General features: G+C 46.3%; 2 long non-coding RNA genes across 2 annotated transcripts; one reads left to right on the top strand and one right to left on the bottom strand.

The window, feature by feature from the left end:
* Window positions 1–4,061: 4,061 nt before the first annotated feature.
* On the bottom strand, window positions 4,062–5,344 carry LOC311443810. The gene is made up of 2 exons (XR_014697510.1): window positions 4,848–5,344; window positions 4,062–4,358 (listed from the first exon to the last, which is right to left on the bottom strand). It is a non-coding gene; the product is annotated as an uncharacterized lncRNA (long non-coding RNA).
* A 2,496-nt stretch (window positions 5,345–7,840) lies between these two features.
* On the top strand, window positions 7,841–10,327 carry LOC311440063. The gene is made up of 3 exons (XR_014695189.1): window positions 7,841–8,062; window positions 8,136–8,228; window positions 8,701–10,327. It is a non-coding gene; the product is annotated as an uncharacterized lncRNA (long non-coding RNA).
* Window positions 10,328–14,331: the final 4,004 nt, after the last annotated feature.

The raw sequence follows: 14,331 nt of genomic DNA, 5'->3' as shown, positions 1-14,331 counted from the left end.
TGGCGAGGGGCCCAAAACTGAACACAGTACTCGAGGTGTGGCCTCACCAGAGCCGAGTACAAGGGGACAATCACTTCCCTAGACCCACTGGACACACTGTTTCTTATGCAAGCCACGATGCCTTCTTGGCCACCTGAGCACACTGCTGGCTCATATTCAGCCTGCTATCAACCAATACTCCCAGGTCCTTCTCTGCCAGGCAGCTTTTCAGCCACTCAACCATCCTCAGACTTCCAGATCTAGAGGAACGCTTTGGCTGCAGCCTAAAAGCCATGTGTACAGAAGCTCCCCCAAGCCAGCCCATCTTCTTCCCACAGCCTGCCAGAAAACAGCTGTCCTGGTTTCAGCTAGGATAGAGTTAATTTTCCTCCTAGGAGCTGGTAGGGTGCTATGTTGTGGATTAGAACGAAAAGAGTGTTGATACCACGCTGATGTTTGAATTGTTACAGAGCAGTGCCTACACCAAGCCAAGGACTTTCACTCTGTCCTGCCAGTGGGCACGCTGGGGGTGCAGCAGGAGCTGGGAGGGGACAGACCCAGGACAGCTGACCCAAACTGGCCAAAGGGTTATTCCATACCCTCTGATGTCATGCTAAACAATAGGTAGGGGTGGCTAGCCGGGATGGGGGGGGCCGTCTGCTCGGGGATAGGCTGGGCAAGGGTCAGCGGGTGGTGAGCAATTGCATTTTGCATCACTTATTCCGTACGCATTAGTAGTAGCAGTACTATTCTCGCTGTTATTTTTTTTTTCCTGTCTTAATAAACCGTCTCTGTCTCGACCCACAGGCTTCGTTTTCCTGTTTCTCTCATCCATCCCAGAGAGGGAGGGGGGAGGGGGAGCGAACGGCTGTATGGTGCTTAGCTGCCGGCCGGGGAAAACCACAACAGCAGCAATGTAGTCATGTAACCAAATTAAAGCCAAAACTTTCAGCCCGGTCCTTGACCTGAATAGGGAGTGAGGATCCGGATCCTGGCACTTATACGTGATAGTTTATATGCAGCCAAAGGAAATACTGTAGTCAGAGGTCATGGCGCTAGATGTTGAGAAGTCCTGCATAAAGAAGAGATCTCAGAGAAGAAAATTTATACATTAAACATATATATATATGTATATTTGTTTATATGTGTATATATGTTTATTATTATATTATATTATTTATTATTATTATTATATTAAACAATAATGTCAAGAAAAGTCATTCTGATGGCTATATTCTTGATCTGTCGTGACTAGACAGATGAAAATCTATGACGGCAATTTTGCCTTTTAGGTCATTTTCTTTTATGTCTTTCTTTTATTTAGGTTTGTTAATCTTATTTTAACAGGCTCTGTACTAATTTTCCTCACAGAATGACTAGCAGAAATACAGCCCTTACGTGCCTTTTGTACTTAATTCATTAGGGCAACACTAACCACTGAGCCCCTTGTCAGGTGATTTCTATTAGCGATAAGGAGCAATTGAACCTAAAACATTGAAGCCAGGTTGATGAGCCTATTCCACAAGGTCTCTTGGCTCCACACATGTGAAGTGAAATCTGCCAGGTGGGGATCATTTGACATTTGCTATAAAGGAAGCATGAGGAGTTATGGGAAGAACTGCCACTGCAGGGGAGGTTGAGGTTCAGGTTGCTTAGGGTGCTGTTCTACTGTCCTGGTGAAAGGGACTCAGTGTTCTGGAGTAGGCTGCTTTTTCTTCATGTTTTCTCTCATCTCTGTGAAAGAGCTTTGGAGGCTCTATGAGCAAGTGACGTTGGTGGTGACATCTCAGAACAGGAAAGCCCTGGTGGTGCTACTTCCCCGTGAAGCAGTTTGACAGTAACTCAAGTTCAGGATGTGGAAGGTAAGTGTTCCTTGGTTCTGGAGTTATTTCTAATTTCTAACTAAATGAACTAAATATTTTCTTTTAAATTAAAAAACAATTCCACAATTTTATTTTTAGAAAAGGGTAACATGGGGCGGTGGGTGGGTGGGGCGGTGGGTGGGTGGTTGGGGCGCCCCAACAGCCAACCAAAATAAACGCAACTTTTTACTTTTAACAACGTTACGTTTTTTCTTTCTCTAGGTCTGCCAGTAGCTGACAAGGTAGAAAGTTGTGCCTTTCTCTTTCCTTCTTGTGAAGGAGGCAGTGCCGATTTAAAATATGACTGAGGCTCTGCAACGGTGCAAGTTCATCTTACTACTTCACATTCAGTGATGCAACTGGAGTTTCCATTAATTAACTTTCAAGGATTGAACCCATTTAACACTTTTGGACAGTGACAATTATCTGGAAACACTCCTACGGGTCTATTTTCTTCATTTACATTTGGTTGCTATCTCTGCTCTGCTCTTCTTTTGTGGCACAGGTCACAATGCGCTGCTCCTTCTGGGCCTGATCCTTATGTTTTGCACTTCCCCCAATCTTGACTCTCTTCTCGGGGTTGCTTCCCGGGTTCAGACTACTGTCCAGGCCCTCAGCCTCTTCCGCAACCTCTCTGAGAGCCTCAAATCTATTTCCCAGGGACCCCGTGGGGGTAGGTGGCAGCGTGGGTGTCGGGGGCAGACGTCTCTTTCTGCTCCGAGCCGAGACAAGTGTCCAGCCCCGTGTCTCTTGCGGACAGTCTGGCCCTCTGTTCTGCATGTGTACAACGGGGGCAGCCTCTACCCCTTGTCGGGACATAGGAGAGGGCTGCCGAGCAACAGCAAGGGTGGGGAGACCCCTCCTATCTGTCACCCTCAGAAAAGTCCCCAGTCCTGGTCCCCCCATAGACGGGCTCCCTGAAGAAAAAGTGTGAAAGGCGTCCTTGTTCATAGTTTCTGAGGGAGGGTCAGGGGAAGATGTGTTTTCCCGCTTGTTCATTCTCCCTTTCTTCTCCTTCAGGCGGGTTATGGTAGCCTTCCAAAGCTTCGTCTATCCTTGGGATGTTCACACGAGTACGTTCTTCTCGGTACGTCTCCAGAATGCGCTTGAGGTTTTGTCAAAGGTTAAAGAAATCCTAAGGAGCGTCATGCACAGATGTGTTGAGAGGTAGGAGAGTTATGTGTGGCAGGGAGAGGGCGAGAATATCTGGTCCCCAGAGTCCCAAGGGAGAATGGTGGAAGGCACTTTGAAATCCTTGCAAGTCGTTCTTGTTGTCAATTGCCACATAAATTAAGGCCATGCAAGTACCTTCTACTGTTTCCTCTTCCCTTTCATTTGTTGTCTGCTCACTACCGAATATTACAGATTTGGTGAAATGCCTTAAAACAACTTTACGGTTTAAATAACGACTTTTTTTTTTCCCCCTCTCTCTAGGTCTGCCAGTAGCTGACAAAGTAGAAAGGTGTGCTTTTCTCTTTCTTTCTTGTATAGAGTTAGAGGCAATGGCAATGTAATCCGTGACTGAGGCTCTGCGATGGGGCAAGTCTATCCTACTACTTCAAGTTCAGTGATGCAACCTGAGTTTACGCTAATTAACTTTCAGGGACTGAACCAATTTAACGCTTTTGGACTATGACAATTATCTGAAAACATTCCCACAGGTTTATTTTTTTCTTTTACGTTTGTTTGCTATCTCCATCTCATTCAAAGCAGTCAGGACGGCTTTGCTTCTCTCTCCTCTGGAAAAGTTCTCTGCACTAGGAACCATGGTTAGAATCAGAATCCTGATCTAAGAGTATGATGAAAAGCGTTGCACTCCAAGTTGCGAAACTGGAGAGGAAAATGTTCACGTATACGTAAGGATTGTACTCAAACAGCTGCTTACACCTTTTCCTACACCTTAACAGCTGCTTACGCCTTTTAAGGGAAAACTTTATACCTGAGACGCAATGGGTAGTTTTGACGTTTCCCTTGGGCGTAGCGTACTCTTCTGTATTTTGCTTCTATACAAACAGTTCAAACTTTTAAAGTCCCGTTGTCAGTCATACAACCAAACAACCTTGCGTGGCATTACATGTTCCCCTCCACACAGATCAAGCCCTGAATGCAAGATCAGTCAAGTAAATAACGCCAACGCGTAAAACTAATTTGAAAATACAGAATCACAGAATCACAGAATTTCTAGGTTGGAAGAGACCTCAAGGTCATCGAGTCCAACCTCCAACCTAACGCTAACAAGTCCTCCACTAAGCCATATCACTGAGCTCTATATCTAAACGTCTTTTAAAGACATCCAGGGATGGTGACTCAACCGCTTCCCTGGGCAGCCTGACATCCCTTTCAGTAAAGAAGTTCTTCCTAATATCCAACCTAAACCTCCCGTGAAATGTGTTCATCTGATTCATGTCAACGTGGAACGATGCTAGGGCTGCACGGTACGATGAAATGTGACCTTCTGTCGTGGTTCCGCTCGAGTGGGCAGCCGAGCTCTACCACAGCCGCTCTCTCACTCCCCTCCTGAAAGAGGAACGGGGAGAAAATACGATGAAAAGTGCTCAAAGTCCGAGATAAGGACAAGCAGATCACACAGTAATTATTGTAACGGGCAAAACAGACTCGGCATAGGGAGATAGTAAGATTTATTGCTTGCTACTAACAAGCTAGAGAAGTGAGAAACAAAGGAAAGAAACCAAAAGCACCTTCCCTCCCCCCCATCCACCCTCTTCCACCTCCTCCCCCCGAGTGGCGCAGGGGAACAGGGGAATGGGGGTTATGGTCAGTCTACAGCACTGCTTCTCTGCCACTCCTCGGTCACTCTTGTCCCCAGTGCTGTGGGGTCCCACCCATGGGATACAGTCCTTGATGAACTGATCCGGTGTGCGTTTCCCACAGGCAGCAGCTCTTCCAGAACTGCTCCAGATATGGGTCCGTACCACGGGGTCCATCCCTCAGGAGAAAACTGCTCTAACCTGGGTCCCCCACGGGCAGCAGCTCCTGCCGGCTCACCTGCTCCTGCGTGGTCTCCTCTCCACGGGCCACAGGTCCGGCCCGGAATCTGCTCCGGCAGGGGTCTTCCCCAGGCGGCAGCCTCCATCGGTGCAGGGCCACCTGCTCCACCGTGGTCTCCTCCACGGGCTGCAGCGTGGAACCCTGCTCCACCGTGGTACTCCATGGGCTGATGGGGGACATCCTGCTTCACCATGGTCTCACCACAGGCCGCAGGGGACTTCTGCTGCCGCGCCTGGAGCACCTCTCCCCCTCCTTCTTCTCTGACCTTGGCGCCTGCAAGGCTGTGCCTCACTCCTCTCACTCTCCCAGCTGCTGTGTGGCGCAGCGTTTTTTTCCCTGTCTTAAATATGAGGCACAAACAACATCGCTTATTGGCTCGGCTCTGGTCAGCAGTGGGGCCCTTACCAAACATGGGGCAGCTTCTAGATCCTTCTCACAGAAACCACCCCTATGGCCCCCTGCTACAAAAACCTTGCCACGTAAACCCATCACACCTTCTGTCTTACGTACCCTTGTAGTTATACAAGTCTAAGAAAAACAGAGTGCTTAATGTATATAGTTCTTGTATCTTGCAAAGGAATTGTGCAGCAATTTGTGTCAATAGTGGATAAGAGAATGAAGGGGTTTCAGAAGAACTGCAAACTATTATGACTATTGCATGGGACACTATGCAAGTCTCTGGTCTGTGGCCAAGAGCTTAAGGAGAAGGGAAAAAGCTGAAGGATGACTAAAAGACAAAGCTTGCATGGGACGCTGCACAAGTCTCTGACATCTGGCCAAGACGGACAAAGGAGAAGGAGAAGGAAAAAGCCTGGGAGGAAGACTACGAGCCTTCAGCACGAGAGACCCCCAGAGGGACCACCAGAGACTGATACGCATGTGCCAGTGGGAGGGTTCAGATTCCGGGAACTAATTATAATAACCCTGCCTTTTCTAGAAGTGGTAATGAATATGTATTAGCCTAGGAGCATAAAAACCAGCCGCCCGATGTAACTTGTGTGCGTCTTGCTGGAGCAGAGGCTCCCGGCGCACCCAGCTCTGTTTGCTTACCTCTATTCCTTTAATAAATTGTAAACTGTAATTGCAATCCTTTCTGGGACTCGGTCATTGATTACGCTCCCCCGGCATAGCTTTAGCCCATTTCCCCTCGTCCTGTCACCAGGCACGTGGGAGAATAGACTAAACCCCACCTCTCTGCAGCCTCCTTTAAGGTACCTGTAGAGAGCGATAAGGTCGCCCCTGAGCCTTCTCCTTTCCAGGCTGAACAATCCCAGCTCCCTCAGCCGCTCCTCGTAAGACTTGTTCTCCAGAGCCCTCACCAGCTTCATTGCCCTTCTCCGGACTTGCTCGAGCACCTCGATGTCCTTCTCGTGGCGAGGGGCCCAAAACTGAACACAGTACTCGAGGTGTGGCCTCACCAGAGCCGAGTACAAGGGGACAATCACTTCCCTAGACCCACTGGACACACTGTTTCTTATGCAAGCCACGATGCCTTCTTGGCCACCTGAGCACACTGCTGGCTCATATTCAGCCTGCTATCAACCAATACTCCCAGGTCCTTCTCTGCCAGGCAGCTTTTCAGCCACTCAACCATCCTCAGACTTCCAGATCTAGAGGAACGCTTTGGCTGCAGCCTAAAAGCCATGTGTACAGAAGCTCCCCCAAGCCAGCCCATCTTCTTCCCACAGCCTGCCAGAAAACAGCTGTCCTGGTTTCAGCTAGGATAGAGTTAATTTTCCTCCTAGGAGCTGGTAGGGTGCTATGTTGTGGATTAGAACGAAAAGAGTGTTGATACCACGCTGATGTTTGAATTGTTACAGAGCAGTGCCTACACCAAGCCAAGGACTTTCACTCTGTCCTGCCAGTGGGCACGCTGGGGGTGCAGCAGGAGCTGGGAGGGGACAGACCCAGGACAGCTGACCCAAACTGGCCAAAGGGTTATTCCATACCCTCTGATGTCATGCTAAACAATAGGTAGGGGTGGCTAGCCGGGATGGGGGGGGCCGTCTGCTCGGGGATAGGCTGGGCAAGGGTCAGCGGGTGGTGAGCAATTGCATTTTGCATCACTTATTCCGTACGCATTAGTAGTAGCAGTACTATTCTCGCTGTTATTTTTTTTTTCCTGTCTTAATAAACCGTCTCTGTCTCGACCCACAGGCTTCGTTTTCCTGTTTCTCTCATCCATCCCAGAGAGGGAGGGGGGAGGGGGAGCGAACGGCTGTATGGTGCTTAGCTGCCGGCCGGGGAAAACCACAACAGCAGCAATGTAGTCATGTAACCAAATTAAAGCCAAAACTTTCAGCCCGGTCCTTGACCTGAATAGGGAGTGAGGATCCGGATCCTGGCACTTATACGTGATAGTTTATATGCAGCCAAAGGAAATACTGTAGTCAGAGGTCATGGCGCTAGATGTTGAGAAGTCCTGCATAAAGAAGAGATCTCAGAGAAGAAAATTTATACATTAAACATATATATATATGTATATTTGTTTATATGTGTATATATGTTTATTATTATATTATATTATTTATTATTATTATTATATTAAACAATAATGTCAAGAAAAGTCATTCTGATGGCTATATTCTTGATCTGTCGTGACTAGACAGATGAAAATCTATGACGGCAATTTTGCCTTTTAGGTCATTTTCTTTTATGTCTTTCTTTTATTTAGGTTTGTTAATCTTATTTTAACAGGCTCTGTACTAATTTTCCTCACAGAATGACTAGCAGAAATACAGCCCTTACGTGCCTTTTGTACTTAATTCATTAGGGCAACACTAACCACTGAGCCCCTTGTCAGGTGATTTCTATTAGCGATAAGGAGCAATTGAACCTAAAACATTGAAGCCAGGTTGATGAGCCTATTCCACAAGGTCTCTTGGCTCCACACATGTGAAGTGAAATCTGCCAGGTGGGGATCATTTGACCTTTGCTATAAAGGAAGCATGAGGAGTTATGGGAAGAACTGCCACTGCAGGGGAGGTTGAGGTTCAGGTTGCTTAGGGTGCTGTTCTACTGTCCTGGTGAAAGGGACTCAGTGTTCTGGAGTAGGCTGCTTTTTCTTCATGTTTTCTCTCATCTCTGTGAAAGAGCTTTGGAGGCTCTATGAGCAAGTGACGTTGGTGGTGACATCTCAGAACAGGAAAGCCCTGGTGGTGCTACTTCCCCGTGAAGCAGTTTGACAGTAACTCAAGTTCAGGATGTGGCAGGTAAGTGTCCCTGGGTTCTACAGGGGTTTTCTGTCAGGGAGCATGAGGACTTGCTTCACCTTGTTTTTTTCAGGGAAGTTCCATACGTGGATTCTCAGCTGGTCCCATTTTCAACGGGAATCCTTTCTCAGCATGGTCCTGGCATCCGATTCCTGAAGGTGGCTACGTGAGTGTCAGATAAAAGCTTTTCAAGGGAAGCAAGATGGTAAAAGGTCACTTTTGGGCCTCTGAGAAGCGTGGAAGGGGGGAGGCTCTTCTTGGGGCATGGAGCCTGTCCTAAGCCTTGGCTCACCTGCCACCCCGTAACAGAGCGGACAGCCTAGCATTAGCATGACCGAGGGCCTCCCCACCAGGCACCCATCCTCCTGCAGACCTTCTGGCTCCCTCAGCACCATGCATCCTTTTTAAACTTCATACAAGACACCTTTTTGTCCTGTAAATAAATTAAGCTTGGCTTGGTTATTTAATAAGCACCCCATGTTACATGTGCAGCATTTTTGAGTCAGTCCAGGGAAGGCTTGGGACAATCCTGTTGCTGGGCTCATTATGTTCTATTTGCTGATCGTAGGTTTTGTTACTTGGGATATCCTGGGGATATAGCCCATCTTGATACAGACCCATGGGGTTTTCTCTTCTAGGTAGATCTTTCCCTGCTCCATCAGTGTAGAAAGCCTTGTCAAGTGCTCCAGCTTCATTTTAATTTGTGTTTGTTTTAAAAAGCTGTGTACAGAAATTACACTCGCTAACTAGAACAGGATATTAATTACCTTATGTCGTCTTTTTTGGTTTTTAAGTCATCACTTACAGAGCAGGCAGACATTAGAAAAATGTGTGTACACTAAAATGCCAGAAGAAGCAGTGTATGAAGGAGAAATTTAGTTTTATTTATTGTTTATGTTGCTATTTGACTTTGCTATTAACTTTCAGTGATAAGCCAAGGAAATCTTCTAAAAAGCTGTGCAGGGCAATAATGATTAGTAAATCCCATCTAAGGAGATTTTAATGGAAATAATACAAAATCATATTATATTTAAAATGATCCCTCAAGGACAAGACAAAGCACAGGGAACACCTCCCCCCCCCCCCAATATTACTTGATTTCAAGGAACATCGGATTATATCTTTAAAATGCCTCTTCCATCTGTTTTCTAGTGTATGATGTTTCATCTGTTGCTTTGAAAAGTACCAGGTTGCCTCAGTAAGATTTTAATCAGTGGAAAAAATGTAGCTGTTTGCCTGTTGGTTCCTTTCCAAACAGGAGGACTTCCAAATTAACTCTGGCATCCTTCACAGTTTGAAACACCCTCATGTGGTGTACATGAAGTAGTGAATAGCTTGCTATTGTCAAACAGATGACTAACAGATACCAGGGCTTGGCAAAGAGAAACATGCAAACAAAGGCGAGAGAGAAGCAGATATTATATTGATTTGAGTTGACACCAAGAGTACAAATGGCAGAAAAAGTGAGGGAAGTCAATATTAAAAAATACGTATTATTTGATAGCTATCTAAGTGTTTGAAGAGATCTGAGGAAATACAGAAAGTGCAGTTATAGTCATAGCATTTTTCTGACTTGGTATAAAATGGGAAATGAACACCATTATTTGGTCTACCGCACTTGAAGAAGTGATATTTTCAGTGCAGTAATGTCTGCAGAGCTTTGAGATTGAGTGTGTCTGGTTTTAAATGTTAAATAATTCCATTAGAGTCAGGGTAAAAATGGTAATGAACAGCTTGGAAGAGTCTGAGTATACTGACATGTAATGTTGAGCAATTAGCTTCTCTCTGTGCAAGTGAATCCTGCAGTTCTCTTCTCATCAGTAGTAAAGTGACCTTTAAAATATGCAGATGACACAGAAGCTGTTTCAATAACTATTTTGATATATTGTCTGCTGATAAATTGCGTGTAAGGATTTGGAATTTACATGGCACAGTAGATTTGGGACTAAAATGGAAGATTTTGAAAAACCTTAACTGGGAGCTTTTTAATAGCAGCAGTGCATCCTGTTGAATTATGAGACATGTTATTCCACGTAGGAAAGAGAATGAGGCTAAGGTTACTGCAGCACTTGATATCATCAACTTGTTATCTGTTGCTTTAAGGCAATTTGAAAAGGTCATTGTTATGCTTTTGTATTCTGTGTACAGCAACCCAAGAGCCACATGTTAAAATTGCAATAAAAGACATTTGTGTGTTTGGAATTAGCTAACAGCAAAAAACATATGCTTTTTAGTGCTTAAGGAGCATCAGCCTGATCTGCACAGCTAATCCTTTTTTCTAGGTATTTGAAAATGGGAGGGTTAGGGGTGTGGGAATGGGATTTGAGCTGCTAGATTGCCTGGGCTGTCTGTGACATTGGGTTGTGCTCTGCACTGAAGCACAAGGGAAATGATGAGCCTGTTCATCTATATAATGCATAAATCTATATAATGCATAAGTATAGTTGTACAATCAGTGGGAAAATGGAGAGTAAAGCTTTAGCTACACCATCCTCACTGATCACTGAATGCGATTGATATGTGAATATGCCAGGAATGTGGAGAAATACAACTTCAAACTGACATTGATATAGAAATAAAAAAATGTAGATAATGTTTTTCTTGTCTGCTTAGGCATTCATTTCTATAGCCACTTAAACATATGCTTGAAGTGGAGTTTTTGAAGAGTCTCAGGTGATGAGACCCTAGATAATTTAGGGGCTTAGTTTGTGGGGAAAAAACATATATATAAATTTCGATTTCTTCCATCTCTTTATTAAGGTACATCATTGTAGGGTTTAGAACTGATTACAGGAAAAAACAAGGAATTTTTTGGAGATAGAAAGAAACTGAGGTTTTGGGGAAGGGACCATGCAATTTAATGCTCTTCATCTCTAGACGAGCATGAGAATGATTTTTGAACCATAAGAAAATTCTTCTAGCACTTACTGCCAGGAAGTATCTGTGCATCACATCTGATTCTCACAGCTGAAGTTTCACCCTGCAGAGCTGCATGGATGCATCCCCTTCCTGCACCACTCTGGTTGCAAGCTGCTGCTGTCCAGCACAGTCTAAATGTCTTTTGCTGTTTGGAGGTCTAGAAACCAGTCCTAACCATGAGAGCTAGGGAGCACTCATGCTGCATGTCACAGTGTGGAGATGCCAAAATGGGCTGAGAACAAATGAGGTCACTGGGTGGTGGCAGCACCAAAGTACTGATCTTATCACATTCTCCTGCACTATTAAAGCTTTGTGGCAAAGGGCCAGAGCATTTTGGGAGGCAGGCAAGAGGGCAGATTGGAGACTCTCTCTCCCCTTCCCCCTTTTCTAGCTGATCTTATGGCTAAGGACTCCCAAGAGCTGCTCTTGCAGTAGAGATTAAAGCACAAGGCAGTGCCAGTGAGAATCCTTTTTCCTACCTGTTCCTCTCCAGGCTCTGCTGTCTGTCATACACACCCCATCCTCATCACATCATCTGCAGGGTGGGAAATGCAGGGTGGAGCCTGGAAGAACATGAAGGGTGCCATATCAGCAGTTGGCCCTAATCATTTCAGGTCTAGATGATAACTTCTGTTTTTATGGTTTTACTAACCACAGTGAAGTACTGCCCCAAGGTGGGGAAAAGTGTCCTGTAGAGCATACCAGCCATGGTGAAGTGGCTGCCCCTGTGCCACAGAACTTCCCCATCCTGAAAGATGAAGCTGCAAAACAGCCATGGTTGCCAAATGTGTTTAAGGAATTCACACATGCTGGTTTGCCGGGAGGTCCCAAGCTGTGATGGTGGGAACATGAGAAACAGAGTGCATTACAGCAAAGCAGGGATTCAGGGAGAACAGACTTGCACAGATACAGACCATAAGTGTAACTAATGGAAAATGCTGAAGCTCCCAAACAGCAATCCCTTCAGTTCAAAATATGAACTTCATTATGAGACAAAATGTCTCTGACCCAAAATCTATATATTTGAATAGTATGGCTTGTTCTTTCCCACATCAGAGGCAAGTACACTAGATGGTCTTAACTGGAAGTGATAGCTGACCTGCAAGACAGCTGAATGCACGGCAAGCCCACTGTTGATGTTCCTTCAGATAACTATACTATAACTAGTATATAACTAGTGATAGGACTAGGGGAAGTGGCCTCAAGTTTACCGGAGAAGGTTCAGGTTGGAAATTAGGAGACATTTTTACTCAGAAAGAGCAGTCAGGCATTGGGACGGGTTGCACAGGGAGGTGGTGGAGTCACCATCCCTGGGGGTGTTTAAGGAGAGGTTGGACATGGTGCTTAGGGACATGGGTTAGTGGGTGACATTGGTGGTAGGGAGATGGTTGGACCAGAGAATCTTGGAGGTCTTTTCCAACCTTAATGATTTTGTGATTCTATGATTCTTGTGTTTGAGGAGTCCCAGGACAGGAATGCTTTGAGAAAACCCATTACTGAAATTGCCCTATTTTAAAGATTGTTAAATGTCAAAGCTCTAAAAGCAAAATGCCTTTGTTTCCTCAAAAAAGAAAAATGCAGATTTATGAAAATATGTAGATTCCAGTTGTGTTATCTGAAAATACATACTTAAAAGTATTTACAGATACATTTATTTCATATATACATAACATAAATGGTTTAATTAGCAGTTGTACCACCTGTTAATGAAAGCATTCTATGAATAACTGGTGAACTTTTTCAGCCAAATAAGAAATTGCTAATCTTTATAAAAAGTACAGACAAAAGACTTGTGAAATGCATACCCTTGGTGTTCAGCCTTTAGTAATTCGACAGTGAACAAGTATCTTTTAGAGCAAGGATTGTTTTTCACTGGCTTATGATGGAGTAGACTTCAGTGCTGTATATACCTAGTCATCTCTACGCCCTGAGCGAATAGTATGGAAATAATAAGTTTGCAGATATTTTTAAGAAGTAGTTACAAAGAGAATTTGCTCACAAAATGTTATCCTTCAAAGATGCGTAATAATGCTATGGAGAAAAAAATTATCTCTGAGGATCCATCTCATGTAGCAAAGCAAACACAGAAATTATTGTGGACAAAATGCTTCACCTGACAGCTGAAAGAAATGTCTGGAAGACTGTGCACACACAAGGCTGCCAGGGGAGTAGAACAGCTGAGGGAGCAGCTGAAGGGAAGGAGGCTGCTGCATCCTACTGCCTAGATTTGCTCCTGCAGCCTTGACTCCTGCCAGGCACAGTAAGTGCATTGCTCCAGCTAATACTTTTATTAACCAGTGGACATGGTAAAAACATCACTGGCCCTCTGTGTTGGGTGTAGCTTTTCTGGTGCTACAGCAGAGTGGCTATCCAAATTCAGGCTCATGGCCTTTTCCTCATATAGGTAGGGTAGCCACGTGTGAGTGCACACTAAGCAGGTGAGCAAGCACACGGCAGTGTATCACCGCAGTGTGGTTACAGAAAGCTTTGGGTATCTGCAAAAATGCACAGCTGGTGTGATCAACACAGACAGGCGAGCCAGCTGGCTCAGAGGAGTTGAAATTTCATGTGGCTGCCAACATGGAACCCCCATGTGGTGTCACCTGCGGCAAGATGACATTCAGACCTCAGCTGACACGACACGGTCTCCTGTCACAGATTGCACTGTTAATCCCCCCTGTCCTCTGACATGGGCAAGCACTGTGCTGGTTTCACTGGCTTGGTGGTGCAGAAAGAGAAGAAAAGCAATGGTGACAGTAATTTCACTGGGTTTGCTGAGCCCAGAGCAGGCTGAGGGGAGGCCTCATGGCGGCCTGCAGCTCCCTCAGGAGGGGAGCGGAGGGGCAGGCGCTGAGCTCTGCTCTCTGGGGACAGCGACAGGACCCCAGGGGATGGCATGGAGCTGGGACAGGGGAGGGTCAGGCTGGGGGTTAGGGAAAGGGTCTGCACCCAGAGGGTGGTCGGGCACTGGGGCAGGCTCCCCAGGGCAGTGGTCACAGCACTGAGCCTGAGGGAGGTCAAGAGGGGTTTGGACAAAGCTCTCAGACACATGGGCTGATTTTTGGGTGGTCCTGCGTGGAGCCAGGAGTTGGGCTCGGCGGTCCTTGTGGGTCCCAGCCAGCTCAGGACAGTCCGTGCAGCAGGCGCGCTGCGGGAAGCACCCCCGGGGCCGTGTCCCTGGCCGGCACGGGTTAACTTTCACCCCCCACATCCTAGGACAGCCCCGCTCCGCGCCGTGCCGCTCCGCTCCGAGCTGCGCCGTGCCGGGGCGGGGCGGGCTGCGGGCGGCCAATGGCCGGCTCGGGGCGGCTGTGACGGCGTGTGCCGGGCCGGGCCGGGCCGTGCCGGGC

The sequence above is a fragment of the Aythya ferina genome (assembly GCF_964211825.1).
Source record: "Aythya ferina genome assembly, chromosome: 1".
Lineage (NCBI taxonomy): Eukaryota > Metazoa > Chordata > Aves > Anseriformes > Anatidae > Aythya > Aythya ferina.
The sequence above is the reverse complement of the archived record's forward strand: the minus strand, read 5'-3'. Positions and strand labels throughout refer to the sequence as shown.